The following is a 13,123-nucleotide window of genomic DNA, read 5'->3' on the forward strand; positions in this document are numbered from 1 at the left end:
TAGAAGAAAAAGCTAGGTACAAGGAAGCTTCCAAAAAATTCCGGAAAGCCATCAGGATAAGTAAAAAGCGGTTCTATGCGGACTTGATTCTTCAGGCAGAACAGTCTAGCAAACAAGTCTTTAAAGTGGTACAATCATTTTTTAAGCCAAAATGTATTGAAAGAGAAGTTGTACCCACAGCCACGCTATGTGAGCAAATTTCAGAGTTTTTTGATCATAAAATCAAAACAGTGTACGCCTCTTTTGGTCCAGTAACAAAAACAGTGAAGCAGGACCTAGCGAATAACGTTGAACCAGGTGAAACCCTCACCCAGTTCCTGCTTATCCCCCTGAATGAGGTAAGGCAGGAACTTAGCCGCTGCAAATCCGGCTCCCCTGACGACCCTTGCCCAGCTAAACTATGGAGTGCCATAGCGGATTCAGTAGCCCCCACACTTCAATGTATCTGGAACTCGTCCATCATTTCAGGCTCTTTCCCGGACATCTGGAAGCACGCCACTCTTTTACCCCTAAAGAAGAAACCTAATGGGGACCCAGATGACCTTACGAATCTCCGCCCAATATCCCTACTAGCGGCCCCGGGAAAAATGCTGGAAAAAATCATACAGCGCCAGCTGAGCAAATTTGTGGAAACTAACAACATTCTACATGAAACTCAATCGGGCTTCCGTCCCGGATTTAGTACTGAAACAGCACTCATAGAGGTAGCCGAGTCAGTAAGGTGGTCGCTGGATGCAGGAAACTCGGCAATGCTGGTACTCCTGGATCTGTCGGCCGCCTTCGATACGGTGGACCACGCAAGGCTACTCAGCCGGCTGACAGAGATAGGTATTCAGGATAGTGCACTGGGGTGGATAAACTCCTACCTCTCACTTAGAACGCAGAAGGTGGCACTGGGGACGATTTCCTCCACACCTAAATCCCTCAGTTGTGGAGTTCCGCAGGGATCGGCCCTCAGCCCCCTTTTGTTCAACATCTACCTGGCTCCTCTCTTCACGCTAATTGCCAACTGGGGTGTCAAGGCAATCTCATATGCCGATGACACCCAGTTGGTATTTCCGTACTCGGAGACGACGCAGGATTCCTTCTCTGACTTCAAAGGCTGTCTCCAGGACATTGCGCACTGGATGAACACTAATAAATTAAAACTAAATGCCAATAAAACCGAAGTCATTTTCTTCGGTAAGGGTCCTCCCCCCGCCCCTGATCTCTGGTGGCCGACAGAGTTGGGCCCGCCCCCTTCACCCAGTCACTCGGCAAAAAATCTTGGAGTGAGATGGGATGATAACATGTCCTTTACATCCCATATTCAACAAGTGGCCGGATGCTGTCTGAGCAAACTGAGAAACCTCCGGAAAATCCTTGGACTCCTACCGGAGAGCTGTAGAAAAGCGGTTGTCCACGCGACTGTCACCTCACGGCTGGACTATGCCAATGGTTTATACCTTGGCCTCCCAAAATACCTGACTCACAAGCTTCAGGTAGTTCAAAATGCGGCTGCGAGACTGCTACGGCGCATTCCTTTCAAGCAGTCAGTCTCTCCGCATCTTCGAACCCTGCACTGGCTATCAGTTGCCAACAGAATAAAATTCAAAGCTCTGACGCTGGCGTTCAGATCGCTGTATGGCTTCTGCCCACAATACCTGAAAAATCGCCTTCCAAGAAAAGTCCAAAGCCGTGTTCTGCGGTCTAATGACCGTGTCCAACTGATCGTTCCACGGGCAAAAAAGGCACGTCTAGGTGGTCGGACCTTCTCAGCGAACGTGGCCGCTCTGTGGAACTCCCTACCACAAGCAATTCAACAGGCCCCCTCCGAACCCTGCTTTAGGAAACTGCTAAAGACATGGCTTTTCTCCCAGCCACGCTAGCTCTCCTACTCTCTTGCCTCAGGTTACTTGTGTTCTACTAGCGCCGGGACACCTCCTCGAGAGGTAGCTGTTCGCGCTCTATAAAACCGAGTATTATTATTATTATTATGTTAAAAATGATGCAAAAATGGCACAAAAGGCTTGTAAATAAGCCACACTGAAACAGAAAACGAGTATTTCTTCTCGACCACACACACGTGGCGCACAGCCATGGAGCCAGCAGCTGCTGCCTTTCCCTATTTGCACTGTGCTGGCAGAATGTCTTAACGCATAGAAGTGAAATTAGAAACATACCGATGCTCAGCACAATTAGCACAGAATTAGGACTTGTGAGAACTAACGCTCATTATGTCTCTGCCAACTTGCATTTTCATTAACCTAAGTCTTAAAGGCTTTTTCACATCTATGAAGAACAGATGTGCAAAATAACAGGGAACCAGCTTCCCCGGATGGGACAGATATATTGTCTTGGGTGAGAATAAAAGCTGTGCATGTCAGCTGGAGAGTGATGAGGGCGGAGCTACTGGGGACGTAAATAGTTAAACACCATTTTTTAAAAGAGTTTTATACAGTGCAAACGATTCCCGAAGATATTGGGCATCAGAGCGCTTTGGATCACTGACTAAATATTGAGGGACAAAATATAGACTACCAAAAATATAGATTCCAAAATATCGATAGACAAAATATCGAATTCCTATCTACAAACAGGTAAGAACCAAAATATTGAACCCAAAATATCGTTTATATATATATACTTTGTAAAAATATCGAATTTCTTAAAAATAATGTACAATAAACAAAATATTAAAAATAAATATCTAAAATATACTTAAAACTACCGTAAATTTATTAAATAACTAATTAAGCTTATAAAAAAAATATACAATCATATCTGTTAAAACACACATATATATATATATATATATATATATATATATATATATATATATATATGTTAACATAATATTAATAAAAAATACACAATATTATTACCGTAGGATAGCGTAGGGGTAAACATTACTATTCCCACTCCAGACAGTGCAACAGTAGGGAAAGCGTTGGATAGCGTAGGGGTAAATATTACTATTCCAACTCCAGAGGGGGCAAAAGTAGGGAAAGCGTTGGATAGCGTAGGGGTAAAAATTATTATTCCCACTCCAGAGAGTGCAACAGTAGGGAACTCGTTGGATAGCGTAGGGGTAAAAATTACTATTTCCACTCCAGAGAGTGCAACAGTAGGGAAAGCGTGGGATAGCGTAGGGGTAAAAATTACTATTCCCAATCCAGAGAGTGCAACAGTAGGGAAAACGTTGGATAGCGTAGGGGTAAAAATTACTATTCCCACTCCAGTAAGTGCAACAGTAGGGAAAACATTGGATAGCATAGGGGTAAAAATTACTCTTCCCACTCCAGACGGGGCAACAGTAGGGAAAGCGTTGGATAGGGTAGGGGTAAAAATTACTATTCCCACTCCAGAGAGTGTAACAGTAGAGAAAGCGTTGGATAGCGTAGGGGTAAAATTACTATTCCCACTCCAGAGAGTGCAACAGTAGGGAAAGCATTGGATAGCATAGGGGTAAAAATTACTATTCCCACTCCAGAGAGTGCAACAGTAGGGAAAGCTTTGGATAGCGTAGGGGTAAAAATTACTATTCCCACTCCAGAGAGTGCAACAGTAGGGAAAGCATTGGATAGCGTAGGGGTACAAATTACTATTCCCACTCCAGAGAGTGCAACAGTAGGGAAAGCGTTGGATAGCAAAGGGGTACATTTTACTATTCCCACTCTAGTGAAAATAAATTAATATAAATCACATAATTATCAATTAATCAATTAATAAAAATTCATTATCAATTAAAAATTAATTAACAATGTATTAAAAATAAATACCAATAAATTAATTAACATATTTAATTAATTATAATTAAATTACTTCCCACCCTATACCCCTATAAACCCACAACCCGCTACAGAAAATAAATAAATTCACATAATTATCAATTAATCGAATAATAAAAAATAATTATCAATTAAAAATTAATTAATTTCCAATTAAAAATTAATTAACAATTTATTCTAAATAAATACCAATTAATTAATTAACATATTTAATTAATTATAATTAAATTACTTCCCACCCTATTCCCCTATAAACCCACAACCCGATACAGAAAATAAATTAATTTAATTCACTTAATTATCAATTAATCAATTAATAAAAATTAATTATCAATTAAGAATTACCAATTAAAAATTAATTAACTATTTATTCTAAATAAATACCAATTAGTTAATTAACATATTTAATTAATTATAATTAAATTACTTCCCACCCTATTCCCCTATAAACCCACAACCCGCTACAGAATTAAATTATGCAAAAATTAAATAACATAAAATTAATTACTTAAAATAAATTACAAAAAGATATACACTTTTCACACATATACTAACATACAAAACACTTAAAAAAATTCGATATTATAAAAAATTCGATATTTTTAATAAACTATATTATGTATTTCGATATTTTGACTGTCTATATTTTTAAAATCGATATTACATTACTTACCTTCAAAACGATATTTTTGATGTCTATATTCTGTCCATTCGATATTTTGTCCATTCTATATTTTGGAGTCGATATTTAGGTTAGTCTATATTTTGGAATCGATATTTTGACCATTTATCGCCCAGAATCACAGGATGTTGAGAGTCGTTGTCGAGACTGGAACCCGGTTCCCCAGGTTCGAGGTCGACCGCTCTAGCCCTAAGGCTACATACTCTCTCCTCAACTCTTTATTTTCGTCCGCCTTTGATGTCTACCGTTACACAACAGAAATGGCTACACCATATTGACCATGATCTCTTTAAGCATATTACCCCAGAAACTTGGCAAAATATTGGAAGACTTTCTTTGCGCAATAAAATTCCTCCTTCTTTAATTCATTCTTTTTTCTCTCAATTTTCTGCATTGGACCCCGGTACGCTTGCACTCCCTCAATCTTAAGGATAATGATCTCTGTTGGAGTTGTAATCTAGCCGCTGGCACACATCAACACATGTTTTTTGAATGCTCTTTACTCTAACACTTTTGGGAATTGGTTCATAAACATCTAATTTTAACTTTTAACATTCAGTTTCAGCTTTCGTTACTTTTAATTTTGTTGAGTCCCTGGGCTACATTATTGCCATTGCCGCTGGATTTTTTAGATATGCAGCTATTAAATTTGTTGCTGACAATTGCTGTAAAGATTATCCTCACGGAGTGGAAATCCTTTGGATCCATATCATATCATACATGGTGGGCTTGGGTCTCTTTCCTTCGTGGGGCTCATACCTCTGTAATGGAGAATCACCTCTCTCCTTATATTTCTAGTGGGGTATAGAGATCCTTGGATAGATATGTGGACTTAGCATCAAAGGGTATGGTAGAGCAATATCCCTTTGTGTCGTCTCATTAATTTCTTTTTTCCGCCTTTTTGTAGCAGGAGACTCGCTCTTTTCTTTTTTCTTTGCTCTTTTCTCTTTCTCTTTCTTCTTTTCTTTTTCCTCTCTTTCTCTTTTGCCTTCTTCCTTTTCTTTTCTCCTATGTTTGATTTTTTATCAAGTGATGCAACTGACTCTTTAGTATAGTTCCATTCTGATTTTATTGTTTACGAATATTCTATTCGCATTGTTATATAGGAGTTATATTTGATAGTATTTACACTGAATATGTATTGTCCCTTTATCAGTGTATTGCTTTTTATTATATCTTAACGATTTATATGTCTTTTTTAAATTAATAACGATAGTAGAACAAAAACTCTTTATTTTCGTTATTGAAATCCATGATCAAACGTATCTTTTCATTTTCATCACATTTTAGAAAAATAATTTCTTGCTCTGGATATCAAAAGTTCATCTCTCGATCACTGGAGGGTGGAGCCTGCTGTGGGGGGGTGCTAATCTGTTATAGGTTGCATCGTCACACGTCTCGTGGTTTAAAGATGATGTCCTAGTCGCTCATTGTTAATCGTCAATTACGTAGGCCTGGGTGAAATTCACGTAATTTCCTTTGGGGAAATGACATCCAAATAATAAGTGCAATTATGTGATGCAAGGATTCTTTTGTGTTAAACAAGTAGGACAAATTTGCACATAACATTCTCCTGCTCCAGCATTGGGATTTTTACTCAAATTACATCTCAATTACTCCACATGGTATTGCGTAAAATCTGCATTTCCCGTAACAAGCATAATGTGAAATGGCGGAAATTGCAGGTGATTACGCCAGCGTAAACAATATTTCACCTGGGTCCACAAAAGTGTTCAGAATTTGACTTTCGTAAGCAGACGCATCTCACTCTCCCCCTGAATCTTCAGTGTGAAGTCTCTTTAAACAGGATCATCGATTCATTCTGATATTCCTTATCAGTTTCTGCAGGATTTGAATCTGAGACCTCTCTCAGCTCTCCTTTAACATTTTTCAATTTTACCAGGAAAGTACTCCTTCATTTTATAGAAGAGGAATTCAGTAGCTTTATCTCTTTTTTCTTTGCTTTGTTTGTTCTTTTAAGGCTACTATGAACCCACAATTTGCTCCTTTTCCTTACTGAACTATTTTATGGCCTCAAGCTCTGCAGGCAGGAACTCAAATAACCAGCTTTGTACAAAAATCTGGGATCCTCCCTTTTCACACACACCTGCAAACCTGCTAATCTTGTTTGCTACATTGTGTATATTCAATTTCTTTCCTTTGCCATTTTTCGTGTCTTACGGCTACATTAGGATGGCGGGTGGACTCTGTGCATCCGCCATCCCGACGCAAAAAGGAACCGCCCGCCATAAAGGCCTAATGGCCCAAACACGGGTCCCGGTTGGGCCATTAGGATGCACCCGCCACAGTGGCGGGAGCATCCCATATTTTTAACATTGCAGCGGGTGGTGCTTTCAGCACCGCCCGCCGCAATGCTAAAAATGCACACCAAGCAGTTCAATGTACTATGTGACAGGCACCGCGCGGTGCCTGCCACTTTGTATATTCATGTGCACCCCTCACTCCCCAGAATCCTTGGGGGCCTGCAACGGGCCCCCGCAAGTGAGTCCCGCATGCCTTTCCGTGGCGGCAAGGCATGTGACCGCCCCATCATAACATGGTTGGCGATGTCTAACAGACACCGTCACCATATTAATCTCTTTTCCGCCCGGTCAACTTGTTGATCAGGTGGAAAAGCGGCGGACGGTCTTTCCGTCCGCTGTGATCCCCCCGCCATAGTAATATGGCGGGGGGAAATGGGTGGCGGGCGGGGACGGATGTCAAGTGCATCGCCGTAGGGCAGTGGAGATCCGCCCGACAGCCAAATGGGACCCCTAGTTTCCAGGAGAAAATGTTACCTTTTGCCTGACCATTTCAGAATTGATTTTGTCTCTGACTCATTTATTAGTATAGTTTTTTTGTATATTGTTTAGAACATATTCAAGGGGTTGTGTTTGCAGGCTGTGGATTTTCTCTGGGGATGCCAGTGGAAGAATTCTTGTTGCATATTTTGTTCTCAGACTAAGAAAGTCTATTGATTTGGTACAATTATGGCCCTTACTAAGCATGTTTCCCTTTGATCTCTAATGTTCTTTTCTTCTCTGGTTACCCAACACTTTCCCAAAAGTGGCACTTCTTTTGTTTTTAAGAGCATTATGTGACGTTTAGGCGCAGAGATGGGAGTGGTACACATTTATGAAGTTTAAACTGACCATGGAAAGTTCGACACCTACAATCTTGAATCATTTGATTGTATTAACCGTGCATTGTATCAACATAATCTGTCCCAGAAACTCTTTCTATTTTTAAGATCTGACATCAATGTAACTTCCTAGTTTGAGTTTTCAGAAGCTGCGCTTGCGAACCAATTCACATTGATGCATTTTATTTAGAGAATTTTCGCTAACCATAAGCAACAAAAAATTGCTATCTTGTCACTTATGAAGACATTTAAGACACATTATGTAGGGATTGTTCATAAGAAAAAAGGACTCTACATTTTTTACCCCTTCGCTGTGGTTTTAATTTTTCCACGGTGCGAGGTGGGGGGTTTGTGGGCGCGGTGCTCATGACAGCTCCCAGCCGTCATGAGTCACGGTAGTCATGTGCTCATGACGGCCAGGAGCCGTCAGAACTCCGCCCACTGATTATTTCGCCCGCACAGGCGAGGAATTAATCGTGCGTGGGTAGAGCGGCAACATTCAGACGGCTCCCGCCGTCATGAGCACATGACTACCTTGACTTATGACGGCCAGGAGCCGTCCTGAGCACGGAACGAGTTAAAGTTCATACACCAAAACCCCATTATAGCAACATGACTCAAAGACCCAGTGGCAAGTAGCTTAATAATTACAGATAGACGGTCCTTAGAAACATGCTTATAGCTACTTATCGCTATCAATGTTGAAGAATGGTGAGTGAGGTCAGCAGCTCCCTGATCTGTGTAACAACGTAGATATATGCCCTGGTCCTGCTATGGAGACCAGAGTTTTTAAAAAATGTACAAAACTGAGTACAGCTTTTTTTTAAACTCACTCATCTCATCTTTCACAGGCGCTGCCATTTTCTCTGTCGCATATTTCGACTGTACGTTAGACCACCATAAATTGAAGAGGAGTGCACTAGGGGGCTTCCATGAATGTCCTATCATTAGGCATGGAGCCAAAAGAAAGTGAGTGATAAGGGATACTCCAAATCTGGTCTCCCAACAAGAGAGTAAGAGGATTCAGGGGTAAATCAATACCGGTCATTCATTTAGTCTAAAACCTCTCTCCAGAATGATTGAACTAGCCTACAAAACCACCTGATGTGGGCCATAGTTCCCTTTTCGCCAGCACCCACTGGTCAACCAAAAGCATTGCCTGAATGCAGTCTGGGGTTAGGTACCACTGAAGGATTTTCTTGTAACTTTTTTCTTTGTGTTATTTGGAAATCAAGGTTCTAGCTGTATAAGTTCACATATTAGGCCAGGTGACCTCCCATAAGTGTGTATCAAGTTCAGTTTCCCAAGAGGCCATGTATAAAGGCTTCAGAATTTGACATCATTTGCTGACCAATTTTGATCAAATTGATGTACCCCTTCATGTGGACCTGCTTGTGATAAAAGACTCAAGGGGAGTTCAGTCTCTGAGTGTTGCTTCTTTCATTGTCTGATGTTGTGCTCAGTGGGTTCAGCATCGATTTAAATGTATGCACTCTGGTGAGATGGAAATGTTGTAAGGATGGTACTATAGATCTAATGTGCCCCTCATCATATGCGAAGCGAGCCATCAAAATGGCACTTCTAAGTGTTCTTCAGTGTGTGGCCTCACCTTCTTTTTGGTACACATAGCATGTGTGACGCAAGAGGCTCCTGGAGCACAATGCAGGGTTGCAAGCAATGCTGGGTGTGTTGTTTCCCTAAGTCTTTATTTCAATAACAAGAGTACTCTGCACCTTACGTGTGCTGCCTAATATTGGACTGTTCACCTTTTGTGCTCACCTCCATCTTGCATGCACATCCAAGAAGGGGGAGAGAGTACTATGCTCAGGAACTACACTGATGAGGATTGGCTGGTTGATAGTTACCCCCATGTACTTTGACATCTGTCCAACTATTATTAAGGCACTTATAATTAGCACAGCTACTCCAAGGAGTGTCCCGGCACAGTATTTGCAGTACGGTCAGACAGGGGACATGCACAGTTTATTTAAAGAACTAACTTTTCAACTTCTTTTTCAATAACTCTGGATCATAAGTCCAGCGGGAGCTGATTTCATGCTACCATTCCCAACAGGTAAAGTGATCTGCCACCAGCTCTCTGTCTGCGAACTCTGGGAGTACAAAACAGCAGTTTATTCGAGGATCGCAGTTGTCTCGACGGGTTGTAGAAGCTGAATCTGGAGCTCAAATAGGATGGACCTTTACTGTACAGGGCTGCATGGACCAACACAAAGGTCTTGAACTTCACTCTTTCCCTAATCGGGAGCCAGTAGAGATCTCGAAGATGAGGCCTAGCACTCGCCCTCCTAGGGAGGTTAAGCAGGAGCCGAGCAGCCGCATTCTGGATCCCCTGGAGTTTGTCAAGGAGATATCCTGGAAGGATGGCGTACAACACATTGCCATAGTCAAGGCGTGACGTGATAAGTGCTTGAATAACCGTTCTAGCATGAGAGGGTAAGAGCAGCAGAAATATCTTTAGCGCTCTCAAAATCCCAAAGCAGGTTCCTACCAGCCTTTTTATTTGGGTCACAAAAGACAACCGGTCACCAAACCAGATCCCCACATTTTGTACTTGTCCACCATGCGAAGCAGGTGGGGTGCATCATCCAGCCAGAATGAAAGCCAAAACTCCTGGGGGAGATCCCTGAAGAGTAGAATATCCGTTTTGTCCTCATTGCATTTCAGTTGCGCTTTTGCCAGCCAGGAGAAGACTGAAGTGAGACAGGATTTCACATGAGAACAATTTATTTGCCCTTATACCCTAATTTCAGAATAAGAGCAGCTGTGTATCATCCGCATAGGAAATAACTTTTGCTCCAAATTTATCTGCTTCCTGGTTTAAAGGGTTAAGATAAAAATTGAACAGCTTGGCGCTCAGAGCAGAGCCCCGAGGAACGCTGGTGTCCAATTTTTGTGAAGTGGCTGAGAAGGGGATCCACATTTGTTGGCTTGTGTCCTCCAGGAAGGATTTTAGCCAAATCCATGCTGATCCTCTCACTCCTATCTCCAGCAGTCGCTCTAATAGAAGGATGGGTGTGTGGCACCATGTCAAATGCCGCTGACAAGTCCAACAATACTAGTACTGCCCTATCCCCTATATCCAGGGTGCCACTGATAGCTTCCGCTACCTCACCTAGAGCGGTTTCAGCACTATGCACGGCCCTGAAACCTGATTGACCCAAATGAAGGAGCCCGTTATGCTCCACGAACCTCAAACTAGTGGCACAGATTCTGCTGAATCAACTATTCAACCACATTTTTCAAAATGTATACGTTTCTTTAATTTCAATGGAATAAATGTATTATTGTGGTTATCCATTGTTGGTTATAAAGATTATTTCGGGATGGTATTGTATATTTAGGTTAGTTTTTAACATTCATTTGTACCTTTCCTTTTACAGCTTTTAAGATTTAAATAATGCTCTATTACTTACCGGTAATCTTCATTACCCCAGGTCTGTTGTCCTCATCCCATTCATTAACTAATTGGAGATAACCATCTCCCGACAGTGAAAAAGAGCAGAGGCATGCTGGGACCCTCATACTGCCCCTCCCACCGGGAGTACATAAGCAGTACTTACCCAGCATCCCGTCTGTACAACCAAGCCCAGACAGGAAGGCCAGCCGCCCGGGAGGGAGGGAGGGGAAGAGGACAACGGGACCTGGGGTAATGAAGATTACCGGTAAGTAATAGAGCATTACTCCCAGGTCCCTTATGTCCTCGTCCCATTCATTAACTAATTGGAGAATACCAAAGCAGAAAACCGGCCTTCCGCATCCACAAGCACACCCAGGAAACCACAACAAAAGCAGCAACCCACGGGAGCACCGTGAAGGAGGAAAGGAAACCGCAGGGAACAACCGAGTCGCAGCCCAGGACAGCAGGGCCAAAACAAGGACCGAAGACAACCCAAAAAACAGAATGCCAGGGCCCCAACAAGGAGGCCGCCAACCAGAGAATCCAGGGACAGAGCAACCGGAACCAAGACCCAAAGGACACAGCCAAGCAACCCACCAGACAAGGCCGCCCAGCCCAGAACGGGAAGGCCCACAGGACACGCCAACCACAAAGTCACGGAGCAAACCGCGACCGCCCCGAAAAAGGCCAAAGAAAGAAGCCAAGACCGGCCAACAGAGCGCAGGCACAAGTACCCAGACCAACAAGGAAGGGGGAAAGCACAGGCCAGAAACCGGCCCATCCCACTAAACCGAGCGACGCGCCCCCAGAGAGACAAGAGCAGGGGCCGAATAGGAGCGAAACCCCAACCAAACAGAAAAGACAGGGAAGGGGAAAGACACCAGAAAAGCTCAGGAGGCCAAAAGACCCCACAGGGAAGGAGGCCACCAACCAAACCAGGAAGGCCAACAAACCCAGAACAGCAGGGTTAGAGGAGGCCAAGCCAAAGACCACAGGCCAGAGACGCCCCCAGAAGCACCAGCCGAAAGCCGACCAACAAAGGAGAGGCCAACAGGACCGGAAACCTACAATGAACAAGACCAACAAGGGCGGGGACAGAGCCACAGGCCACAACCCCCAGAAAGCCCCCAACCCCAAAAGGGAGGGAAAAAACAAAGCAGGACCAGAGGCCAGAGCAACCGGGAACACCCAGCAGCCCCCACACCAGGCCCAGAGGGCAGAAAAAAACAGGTGCTAATACAGCAGAGGCCCGTACAGGAACTCCACACCCCGGCCAAGCAAGCAGCAAGGGCAGGAGCAGCCGGGAAAAAAAACAGCCCCAGGGCGCACAGCACCCAGACCAAAAGCCCACAAGACCCGACACAAGCAAAGCCGCAGAAGAGCCCAGAAAACAGCACAAACCAGGGCAACAAAAGCCAAAGGAACCAGGAAGTCAGGACCAGAGCTAGGCAACCCGACCACGCAGGAGGACCCGCAGGCCCAACCAAACCCCAGAAGGAGCCCAGGACAGAGCAAGAGGCAGGGAGGAACAGGGAACCCCCAGCACACCACCGCTGGACCACACAGAAGGCCGAAAGGAAACAGAGGAAACCGCCCAAGCGGAAGCCAGAGGAAGCAGAGAAGGCACAGGGCCAGGCAGCAGGAAACCTCAGACAACAAGCAGCCAGGAGAGAGGACCCCACCCAGGCAAGAGCACCACAGAACCGCACCCCAACCAGCGAAGGGGGGGGCAGACAGACCTACACCAGGAACAAAGTCCGGAGAAGCAAGGGAGGCATAAGCGAACCAGGACACCACAACCAGGAAACGCCCAGCAAAACACCCCAAAGAGCAGGCCGAAACAGCCTGGAGGCCCAGGAGGCAGGGCGCGAGGACAACCAGAACCAGCAGGAAGTCAGCAGACCCGTAGCCACAGGAACCCACACAGGCCCAACACAGGAGAAACAAGCCCGGGAAGCAAACCGCCGGCAGGAGAAGGTCCCGAAGGACCCACCAGTATGCGGCCACAACCGCAGAGCGCCCCGCCAGGACACAAAAGAGAGCCCAGGCAAGGACACAGAGCCCAAAAAGAAGACCAGTACGAAGGAGCAGAATGCCCCTGCGGACAACCA

This window comes from Lissotriton helveticus, chromosome 5_1 (genome assembly GCF_964261635.1).
Source record: "Lissotriton helveticus chromosome 5_1, aLisHel1.1, whole genome shotgun sequence".
Classification (NCBI taxonomy): Eukaryota; Metazoa; Chordata; class Amphibia; order Caudata; family Salamandridae; genus Lissotriton; species Lissotriton helveticus.